Source organism: Gigantopelta aegis, chromosome 3, assembly GCF_016097555.1.
Source record: "Gigantopelta aegis isolate Gae_Host chromosome 3, Gae_host_genome, whole genome shotgun sequence".
Lineage (NCBI taxonomy): Eukaryota > Metazoa > Mollusca > Gastropoda > Neomphalida > Peltospiridae > Gigantopelta > Gigantopelta aegis.
Window position 1 is genome coordinate 43,307,043 of NC_054701.1, and position 12,852 is coordinate 43,319,894.

Here is a 12,852-nt window from a genome sequence, read left to right on the forward strand (position 1 = left end):
GGATAATTCGGAATGTTTTCAAATTATTTTTAAATCACTGGCATGATTCTGCAAGTAAGGTTTTGATTGGTGGACATGAGCTCCAACTGGTTGCTGTTAGATCCACATGTAATAGTGGAGCTAATTTTAATTAGATTGACTGGTACATAAACCAAGTATGTATAGATAGAGAATTTCAGCAAGCATCCCAGGCATAAAATGTTTATCATTGTGCCCCGTGTTATCAATTTTTATACAGCCCTATAGAAAACAAGTAAAAAAACAAACAAACAAAAACTTCAACAAGAAATCACAACAAAAAACAACAAAAAACCATCAAACACACACCCAAGAACAATTCTCTGTTACGAGGTCTATATCAGCAAGTCAAATTACGTATGACAAATTTTAATAGTAATACATGTTGATAAAACAGAAAACTTAATCACATGTTGTTAGGTTTTTTGTTCGTCTAAAAATAACATTTTGTAAAGTTGCGAATTATATCTCTGGAATGTATAAACCCTTGTCAAGAGGTTGATGTTTGGTTAGGTAAATATGTTGCCATGCAACTTTTACAGTACTTGTGTCAAATTATAATATACATGTTATTGTTTTTGCCTAATATCTCGTAAACGTGCTCTCTCTCTCTCTCTCTCTCTCTCTCTCTCTCTCTCTCTCTCTCTCTCTCTCTCTCTCTCTCTCTCTCTCTCTCTCTCTCTCACACAAATTACATATATACACATGTACATTGTTAGTAGTATACATTGTTAATTATTTTTTTTTAAATGTAAGCAAATATTGCTATATATATTTTTATACATATCTCATTTATCATGGTTACCCATAGGTACATATCATGCAGATCATATACATGCAGTCATCTGAATGTCAGTTTGCAAAGTTCTAATAGTAGGACTCGTATATTGATTTTCTTCATTAATTAATGAAATTTGTTAATATACCCCTAAAATCTATTCGAAATCAAAGCGAACATTTTGTCCGCGTATTAGGCCATCCTCTTTGGTGTATGTTGAAGGTCTTGCGTGGACTATATATTATTAACATAAATGCAAAACAGTGGCGAACAAGAATTTTTCTAGGTGAATCACCAGTTCAGATTTTGTGCTTCAGAGGTATCTCAACTAGATGTTATCAACCCAAATCTGGTATATAAAAAAAGAAAGAAAGAAAAAGTGCCTTTTCATGGCTGCCAGGAAGTCGCTACACCCCAGGCTTGTATTCATACTCGGTACATCGAAATAGGTGATGGAAAATACTATCTCATTTAAAATACCTGTGAACAACATAAACAGGTACCATCCTGCCAAATATCAAATTTCTTACTTACTTGCCAAGCACTGATTATTATTATTTTTCTCTTTTTTTGAAACGCGGCCTGTATTTACAATGGTGTCACACAATGCTGATTGGTCGATTTACTTCCCTGCTACCTTTAGATTGCGTCTACATAGGGAACCTATGAATTGGCATATCTATATACTATATCATGCTAAAAGCATATCATTAAGTTTTGAACCCATACCAACTCTCAAAAACAATTTGCAAAACCATGATTTGTATAGGCCTATATATTTTATTTTAAAAACCCCCAGTTTCTTAGCAAATTACCATCACATCAAAATTAATTATATAGATTAAATCTCATTTTTAACACAAGGGTGAATATTACCGAGACACAAAGATTAAAGGTAGAACTGCGTGTGCTGTTCCGTCAGTTGTCTTCATACCTGTATCAAAACAAAAGAAAAAAATATAACCTATGTAGTTTGATGGTTTTTGTTCAAACTAAAAAACTTCTTTTTTTTTTCTTTTTTTCTTCTTTTTTTTTGGGAGGGGGGGGGGGGGGGAAGGGGTATGTTATTTGAGTTGATATGGGTTTAAAACTTAATGTTTTTATTTCAATTTTAACTTTATTCATTAGGCCTATAGAGTTACCTGCCAATTCATCGGTTCCCTTTTGACGCAAACATACTTTTTCACAGGTACAAGCATAAATTTTACTTTAACTTTCTTTTAGACCTTGTTTTTTTTAAAGGATATATATAGAGAGGATTCGTCACGAGTATTTTTTAATATGGAAAATATCAACCGAGTCTATGTTAATCGGTATTTGTCGAGGCTCTGCCGAGACAAATACCGATTAACTAGACGAGGTTGATATTTTACATATTAAAAAACACGAGTAGAGAATTCTATTTATCCTATGACACTTCTAAAATAATATTCTAATAAAAAATTTGGTAAATCACAGTACTAAAGTCGCCGCCATCGATAATATGACGTTATCACGATTAGCACATTAGTTTGACGTCACGCATTTTAAACAAATCTTTGAAAAAGTTACGCTCAGGTACACGGGTCTAGTTGGCTTGTAAGCAAATGACCCATCCACAGCAACACATTACCTAGAGACCTTGTAAATTTGCATACCATTATTAACCGGGTTAATAAAGTAAATTATCACATGGGTTTATGACATGGATATCATGGGTAAGTTATAGGAATATATATATATATATATACTCTTCAAAAAAAGAAACGCAAAAGGGTACAAATGGGTTATAACTCCGATTTTATGTTTCCTACCGGTTCATGCTTTGTGAATATAAGGTCATTGCATGTCCCAAACACATTCCCACGGTTACATTCGATAAAACGCAGCTACTGTACAATAAAGTTCCAAAATGTGAATATTCGCAAAAAAAACGCAGCCACGTGCAAACCATGTCACCACTGCACGTGCGTTGTCTGCACGTGCAACATCACCGACAGTATATCTGGCCGACAGTTGACAATCCAGGACATGCCACGTCTCAGTGAACCGCAGAGAAACAATGCCATCGGCCGACTAGACGCAGGCGAATCCAGAACGGCCGTTGCCAGGGCATTCCATGTGTCCCCAAGCACCATCTCCAGACTGTGGGACCGTTACCAGCAACATGGATCAACACGTGACCTCCCTAGATCCGGTCGACCACGGGTCACTACCCCCGGGCAGGACCGCTACATCCGGGTACGCCACCTTCGGGAACGATTGACTACTGCCACCTCCACAGCCGCAGCAATACCAGTTTTGCGCAGGATTACCAGACCGTACGGAAACCGCCTACGTGAGGTAGGAATTCGTTGACGTCCAGTTCGAGGTGTCATCTTAACACCACAACACCGTCGACTCCGACTGCAGTGGTGCCAGATTCATCGACAATGGCCTCAACTGCGATGGAGACAGGTGTGGTTCAGTGACGAGTCCCGATTTCTGCTCCGACGTCATGATGGAAGATGTCGCGTGTATAGGCGTCGTGGTGAACGTTATGCGGCAAACTGCGTGCAGGAAGTGGATAGATTCGGCGGGGGTAGTGTCATGGTGTGGGCAGCCATCTCACACACTGGCAGAACTGACCTGGTCCACGTGCAGGGCAACCTGAATGCACAGGGCTACATTGACCAAATCCTCCAGCCACACATCGTTCCAGTTATGGCCAACGCCAACGCAGTGTTCCAACATGACAACGCCAGGCCTCACACAGCACGTCTCACAACGGCTTTCCTACAGAACAACAACATTAATGTCCTTCCTTGGCCATCGATATCACCGGATTTGAACCCAATTGAGCATCTATGGGACGAGTTGGACCGACGCCTCCGACAGCGACAACCACAGCCCCAGACCCTGCCCGAGCTGGCAGCAGCCTTGCAGGCCGAGTGGGCCACCATCCCCCGGGACGTCATCCGTACTCTGGTTGCTTCAATGGGCAGGCGGTGCCAGGCAGTTGTCAACACACGCGGAGGCCATACCCGGTATTGACTCCAGATGACCTTGACCTTGGTGGTGTGTCCTATCACTTACTCACAATGGACTAGAGTGAATTGTGAACAATCCTGCAACATTTGGTAATTATCGGACTCACCATTCAATAATTAAATCAATTCTCCAAATGTTACGACAATGTGGTTTTGCGTTTCTTCTTTTGAAGAGTATATATATATATATATATATATATATATATATATATATATATATATATGTATAGACACACGTATATATATAATAGAGTAACACACACACACACACACACATACACACATACACACATACACACATACACACACACATATATATATATATATATATATATATATATATATAATGTATAATGGAGTAATACATTCGTGTCCGTTAGATACTGTTCTTTGAACTTACCATTTTGAAAACAAGCCGACACGAAGTGACGTCATTGATGACGTCATGACTTTAATTGATTTCCCATATTTTTTATGTTGGTAAAACCTTCCATCTATCTACTTCATGATGGTGCATAAATAGTTTTAATACCTTAAAAAATTTACGAAGCTATAACAGTTTCTTATAAGGACCGATATTATGAAACACCCTGTATTTATCTTACAACTTGTTTTCCAATAAGAGGCGAGATAAGATGTAGCTCAGCGATAAGCGTTCGCCTAAGGCTAAAGTGTGATAGGTTGCAGAATCGATCACCCTCTTTACTTTTTTTCCCCATCCCAACCCATGCCCCACAACTGGTATACACTAAAGGTCGTTATATATGTACATATGTATTGTCCTTTCTATGGGAAATAAAATATAAAAGATCCCTTGAGGTAGGAGTAGCTTATGTGACAGCAGCGGGTTTCCTCTCTAGCTTTCTATAGATCATGTGTCTAGAGAACCATATGTTATCCCCTTCCCTTTCCCTTTAAACAGAGAATACTACATGAGTGGCCATAATGCTAAGGTCAGACTGCCAACGTTTTGCTCTCACGGCTTCTACGACTATCCATCGAACCACCTCGGTGGATCCATTCTACTGATTTGGGTTTTTTCTCGTCCCAGCCAGTGAACCACAATTGGTCAAAGGTCATGGTATGTGCTTTCCTGTATGTGGGAAAGTGAAATGATTGAATGGTATGGCCTCAGATTACAATTATCTTCACATTTGGTTGTCCGGAAATTTGTCCACGCAAGTAGTCTACTGTTTGACTGTGATTATTTCATGGCAGACAGCTTTGAAGTGGCAACTATTTGACTGAAGTTGACAGGGGAGAGCATGTAGTTTGTAAACATGTGTAACTTGTTGACATTGAAAACATTGTAAAATGGGTGTACTCCGGCCAGGTTTAGAGTGTGTGTTTGTTTAAACCAATATTCTGGGAGAAAGAGCTTGACAACAGGGGTTGGCCTTTTCAGGGTATGTTTCCCCCAGGCAGGCAAAGGTACAAATAAAAATCCATGGGCCTGCTGATATTAATAAAAAATGTTATAGCCACTAACGCTATATAGAAACATATAGCGTAATTAATTGTGGTCCTTGGCCGTATGGCAGTGGTGACCTGATCATCACCTAGGAGAAGCCATTCGTATGTCTTTAAATTGTTAGGAGACGTATATATGTGTTAATTAATAACGTATGATGTTCTCACCAACGTCTGCGTAATGCTATCTCAAACTACCAACTGTCAGCAGAAAGTTGACCAACTCGACGGTTGTTTTGTAATTTCCCCAACTCCCGACTTACGACGGGTGCGTTCAGATTAACAACTAATGGGTTATACGACGACGAGAATTGTAAGAGCGCTCAGACTAGCAACTGAGTTGCGTTCAACCAGACCGAGCAGAAAAACGTTTGCTAGACTGGTTTATGCGCTTCACGTTAAACCAAATGGTCACGCCGGGAACCAATCGAATAGTTCGCGAACGTTAGCGCAACGTTTGTTGGTTAACTTGGGGCTGGACTGTCGTAGAAGTCGCGACAGAAGAAAGTTGACCAACTTTCTGCTGGCAGTTGGTAGTTTGATACTAGCATAAGAAAAACCAATAGGCCTACTAGTAATTAACAAACTAACACCCAGAAACTCCAACAAGGACCTGAACACCCGTATTATCTAACGGACACCGATGTAACATTTTCTCGGTACTTAACAAAGCAGATGAATACTTGAGCAACCGTGATAATGTGGCAAATAGCGATAGATTTTTCTTCATGTTCAAGATGAAAAGTGAATAATATATTTGATGTTATTACGTCACAATGTTTGTTTGTTTTATTGTTAAATGTGAAATAAATATAAAACTGCAACAGAATGTGTTTGTTATCTTAGAATACATAACCGTACGAAACGGGGGGGGGGGGGGGGGGGCAACTGCCCCCTTCCACACACCCTCCCACCTCTCTACTAGTGCTGGTGCAAAACCTCGAATTCGGGCAAACATTATAGAGATATTCGGAGAAATGTGCTAAACTGATACCTTTTTACCATGTATTACCATCATTCTACCCTAAAAATTAGTTGTAATCCATGTAAAAATGCGTAGTGATTCGTTTGCAACCCTATATAGCTGTTTGATAGTAATGCTAATATGAATAAATGTTCAGTGGCGTAGGAAGGTGCCAAAAAGTGGGGGGACACACTTTTATATTTACACACTTTTACACTATTATAAAGCAAATATAAAGCAAAATATCTGAAAAGTGGGGGAGCACTGCCCCCCCCCCCCTTTCAAAAATGGGAGCCCGTACGCCTATGAGTAAGTGAATATTTGTTAGATATGTCGGAATATATGCATATAGGGAGACTAGGAACAGTAGCCTTTGGAGCCTATTGGTGGAGAGAGGGAGACTATAGAGCATGAATACTGAACACACCGCCTCATTTTATATATACATGTATTTAACATATTTAAAATGATAATAATATTAGCAAAAACAAGAAGAAAAAACAACCTTACTTTAAAATGTTTGAAAAAGCTCTTAATTAAGAGAATAGGAATCCGTTTCCAAAGCCTAACAACTACTGTGTATTTAAGCGCCCCAGTCCCAATTATAATTTTTGTCCTGGACGGAGGAGTCCGCCGAAACGGCACCTGTGCCCAAGATAGGCGTGCGCTACAACAGCTTGCTCTGAATGTGCACGTTAAACACTCTGACCTGACCTGACCTAATTATAATTTATAATTTGTGGGTTTCCGTTATTTATAGGGTCGGGACGTAGCCTAGTGGTAAAAAACTCGCCTGATACACGATCGGCCGTTTAAGATGGATCTCCGTCGGTGGACCCATTGGGCTATTGTTAGTTCCAGCCTGTGCACCACGACTGGTATATCAAAGATCGTGGTATGTGCGATCCTGTCTGTGGGATGGTGCATATAAACGATTCAATGCTACTAATGGAAACAACTGTAACGGGTTTCCTCTCTAAGACTACACACACACAGACACACACACAGACACACACACACACACACGTGTGTGTGTGTGTGTGTGTGTGATTTGTGTATGCATGTGTGTTAGAATTACCAACTTTTTGACATCCAATAGCCGATGATTGATAAAGCAATGTGCTCTAGTGGTGTCTTTAAACAAAACAAACTTTTAAACTTTTCCATTCTTTACATTTAAGCGCCCTACCTCTCCAAATCTCTGTATGTTTGTTGGGAGGGAGGTGGGTTGGGGGTCAAAACACCTACCTGTTCAAAGCGAATTGTCTTTTTTAAACTATATATCTTCCGGGGGAGCATGTCTCGACCCAACACACACACACACACCCACCCACCCACCCCGACACACACACTAGAAACTTCGCTCGCCACAGTTCAGACTCCCCCCGCCCCACCCCTCAGTTCGCATAAATTCCTGCAAACGCCTGTTCACTGTTCATACCAACACAATTTTTGTTTGTTTTTTTTGGAAATAATTCCAAAACGTTTGGTTTGACGTAAAAAAGAAAAGAAAACAAATAACATTTTTTTATCGGCACATACTCAGGTTGCCCACTTAGTCTCCCCACCACTATTTATTCTTATCTGGCATCGCTTATTTAAAAGAAATGTATATTTTGCTTCCAATAACAAACTCAAGAGGTTGAGGCTGATGTGTGTATCTCACCCCCTCCCCGCGAACTTAGAAATATCGCCATTATCCAGTGTTAAACAAATAGGCCTAAATATATAAAAAAATCAGACTATCTTGGTCGGTTTCGGAAGACTGTCGTGTATGTATTGCATGATAGCAAACTTTGGTAGGAAGGAAGGGGTGTTTTATTTAACGACGCATTCAACATATTTTAATTACATTTATGGCGTCGGACATTATGGACAAGGAACCACAAAGACAATGAAAGAGCAAACCCCAAGCAATAGGCTACTCTTTCCTATCAGCAAAGACTCCTTTATAGCATATGCAACATTCCACAGACAGGATAGTTCATACCACGGCCTTTGTTATACTAGTTGTACTAGCTGGAACAAGAAATAGCTCAATGGCCTCACTAACGGGGATCGATCCTAGATCGACAGCGCATCATGCTAGCGCTTTACCACTGGGATACGTCTCGCCCAACGTAGCGGTACTTTAGAGTTCTGAACGCAAATACTCCTTTTTTAAAGTTACATCCCCTCCATGAAAAATATTCTGCATCTTCGTCTTTTCGATAGAACTGTGGTGATTTTCGAGGATGGTGGAAGTTGTTTTTATTATCGACTACGACATATAACAAATCCGCCCGTCACTCAGACAGGTAAGCATCAACAGTATTAACATTCCTTACCGTAGCGAGATAGTAAAAAAGTTGTAATATTATCTGAAGCCTTTCAAGACATTTTATGGTTAACATTTCCAAGCCATTAAGATTATTTCTAGTGCAATTTTCTTTTCTTTTACACGATTTTTATATCACTTTTTGATTTATACTTAGTGTGTGTGCGCCCGATGAGTTTGCATATGTGTGTGCGTATGCGTATGCGTGTGTTTACATCCACGTGCGTGTTTAGAGGGAAGTTCCATTAATATTTTCTTTTTTAATGTATTTTCCGAGAGAGCAATGTCTCGACTCCCCTAGAAACTACCGGCCTCGGTGGCGTCGTGGTTAGGCCATCGGTATACAGGCTGGTAGGTTCTGAGTTCGGATCCCAGTCGAGGCATGGGATTTTTAATCCAGATACCGACTGGATTATTAGGGTTTTTTTCAAAACTAAGTACCGGTAGTCGTAGTGCATAACGATGTACACAGCAGATATTGATTAAAAAGAAAGAAGTTTGTTTTGTTTAACGACGCCACTAGAGCACATTGATTTATTAAACATCAGCTATTGGATGTCAAACATTTGGTAATTTTGATTGATATATATATATATATATATATATATATATATATATATATATATATATATATATATATATATATATATATATATACTAATCTACTAGATGTAATCGCGAATGTCATGTTCAGTTTATCTGTTTAATTTTAGCGAAAACAGTGGTTGAGTTATCTTTTCACAATGAATGGTCAGCAGTGTTATATCCCAACTTAAACTTGTACTAAAAGTCCGTGCTTGTAAAATAATTATATGGCGAAATTAAAGTTAATTATATATCTATACAGGCACGGCGGAAGCAAGTAGACATTTGGGGGGGGGGGGGGGGGAGCTGACTGAGATCGAGGGCGTACAGCAAAGTTTCTAGGGGGTTCGGGGATTTGCACCCCCGTAAAATTTTGAAAACTAGATGTCCTGAAATGCAATTTCCTGCATTCTACAAGTAAAATTCATCTCTGCCTTAAGCTTTACTATAAATCATAATTCAGCACGCATCACGATTGACCGGCCTCGGTGGCGTCGTGGTTAGGCCATCGGTCTACAGGCTGGTAGGTACTGGGTTCGGATCCCAGTCGAGGCATGGGATTTTTAATCCATATACCGACTCCAAACCCTGAGAGTGTGCTCCGCAAGGCTCAATGGGTAGGTGTAAACCACTTGCACCGACCAGTGATCCATAACTGATTCAACAAAGGCCATGGTTTGTGCTATCCTGCCTGTGGGAAGCGCAAATAAAAGATCCCTTGCTGCTAATCGAAAAGAGTAGCCCATGAAGTGGCAACAGCGGGTTTCCTCTCAAAATCTGTATGGTCCTTAACCATATGTCTGACGCCATATAACCGTAAATAAAATGTGTTGAGTGCGTCGTTAAATAAAACATTTCTTTCTTTCCCCTAGAAACTAAATTTCGCTCGCCGCAGTCTAGACCTATTCCCCTCACCTGCAAAATGTTCTCCACACGCGCTTAAGGAATGTAGAATAGCAAGATACCATTTTCACAAAGCACGACTTAAATTTAACCATTCAAAATGTAATATTGATCGCTTATCTATGATAAATCTCGGCAACAAATATCGAAAAACTGTAAAAGTTTATAAACGGAAACATGATAAGTCATCGGAAGAAAAAATAAGAAACATGCAAACAAGTAAAGCTAAAGAATTTTGGAAATTACTTAACTCAATAAATGACAATAGTACTACGAGTGAAACAAAAATAGAAATTGATAAACTATTTGAATATTTTAAAGACATTAATGAAACGAATTATGATGAAAATGATGAAATAAATATCGATATTTCGTATGAAAATAATATACTTAATGGTGAGATAACCAAAGATGAAGTTCTAAATGCTATTAAAAATCTTAAAAAGATGGGCATTGATGAAATTCCAAACGAATATCTTAAATATGCAGAAAGCAAACTCCTTCCTATTTTTACAAAATTATTTAACCTTATTCTAAATAGTGGCATACTGCCAGATGATTGGTTAAAGGGTATTATTAAACCTATATACAAGAAGAATGTTAGTCCAAAAGAACCCGAGTCGTAAAGACCTATTACACTTGTTAGTTGTTTTGGAAAACTCTTTACAGTTATTTTGAATAACAGATTAACTGTTTTTGTTGAATCTACCGAAAAGCTCAACGAAAATCAAGCCGGTTTCCGTAAAAATTATAGTACAAATGATCATATTTTTTCCTTATATGCTTTATATGAAATCATACGACAACGAAAGAAAAAACTGTATTGTGCCTTTGTTGATTTTTCTAAAGCATTTGATACAGTATGGCGAACAGGTTTATGGCAAAAGATGTTAAGTTTAGATGTAAATGGTAAATTCTTAAGAATTGTTTATAACATGTACCAAGGAATTAAATCATGCATTAGTCATAGTAACGAATATTATGCTTATTTCCTATGTCAAAACGGTGTACGTCAGGGTGAAAATCTTTCACCCATTTTATTTGCTATATATTGCTATATATTTAAACGATCTAGAGGACCATTAAAAGGGAAACAATGCACTGGTATTAAATTAGAGTACAAAAAAGACAACATTGATTTATTTATAGTAATTACTTTATTACTATACGCTGATGACACTGTTATTCTAGCAGAATCCCCTGAGAACCTACAAAAATCATTAAATGTTTTTTCAGAATATTGTGAAAAATGAAGATTAAAAATAAATATTGAGAAATCTAAAATACTTATATTTGGTTCAAAACCACCAAGAAATAAATCATTTTATATTAAAGACATCAAATTGAACATTGTTCATACATACAAATATTTAGGCATTATATTTTCTAGAACTGGATCATTTGTTGAAGCAAAAAAAACTGTTATAGCACAGGCTAAAAAAGCAATGACGTTACTAAACATTAGAATAAGAAATTTAAATCTACCTATAGATTGCCAGCTGCGTATTTTTGATAGTACTATTGTCCCAATTCTCCTGTATTCCTCAGAAATCTGGGGATTTGGTAATAGCCAAAATATTGAACAAATTCAATTAAATACTGAGACTTAGAAAGAGTACCCCACTCCCTATGATTTATGGTGAATTAGGAGTTTTCCCCCTAGATGTTAAGATTAAAACCAGAATGTTAAACTTTTGGGCCTCGCTCATAACTGGAAAAGCCTCTAAAATATCAGCAATATTATACAGAATCATGATATGTGAAACTATTAATCATGGATATAGATGTAAATGGTTAATTAAGATAAAAGATACCCTAAACATGTTAGGCTTGGGAAATTATTGGTTAAATCAAAATATTACAAGTAAGAAAGCATTTACTCATATTGTAAGTCAAAGACTACAAGATCAGTATATACAAGCTTGGAATGATAATTTAAATTCATATCCGAAATGTTCCACATACAGAATTTTTAAATCGACTCTTTCATGCGAACATTATCTTCTATATTTACCTGAAAAACTGCGAACAATATATTGTCGATTCAGGACTTGTAATCACTATCTACCAGTTGAAACTGACCGATGGCAAAATATCGATAGACAAGAACGAAAATGTCCTCTCTGTAACACCACTTTAGGTGATGAATATCATTATTTATTTCAGTGTACATATTTTTCAAATGAAAGATTCATATATCTAAAAAAATATTATTATGACAGACCCAATACTTATAAATTCTGTCAATTATTTAATTCGAAAAAGCTATCAACGACAAAGAAATTATGTATGTTCCTAAATGTGATTAACTCTGTTCTCAAAAATATCTATACAGCATAATTATAAACAATACGTAATGCTTAACATCTAAAGTATACTACTGCTTATAACACTGTTATATTATTATACGTGTGTGTGTATATATATATATATATATATATATATATACTAGTATATATATATATGTCAAGCGTTTACTGCAGCCGTCTGTATAATATGTTTGTAAACCACCTCAATGCATCACCGTTTGGTGATCTGAGTTGAATAAAGTTCTGTTCTGTGTTGGTAATAAAAAAATCTTATGAACAAACTTATGAATATAATATTATGTTGTAGCTAACATTTACATACATATTATCTTTCTGGCAGAACCGCCAGCCCTACTTAACATTTCAAATGATAATAATATTATGATGTGGTGCGACAAACAAAACGAAATTCAGCATTTATATTGCCTATGCCCCCAGCGCGTGGTTTAATCAATATCTGGGGTGGGATGTAGCCCATTGGTAAAGCGATCGGTCAGGGA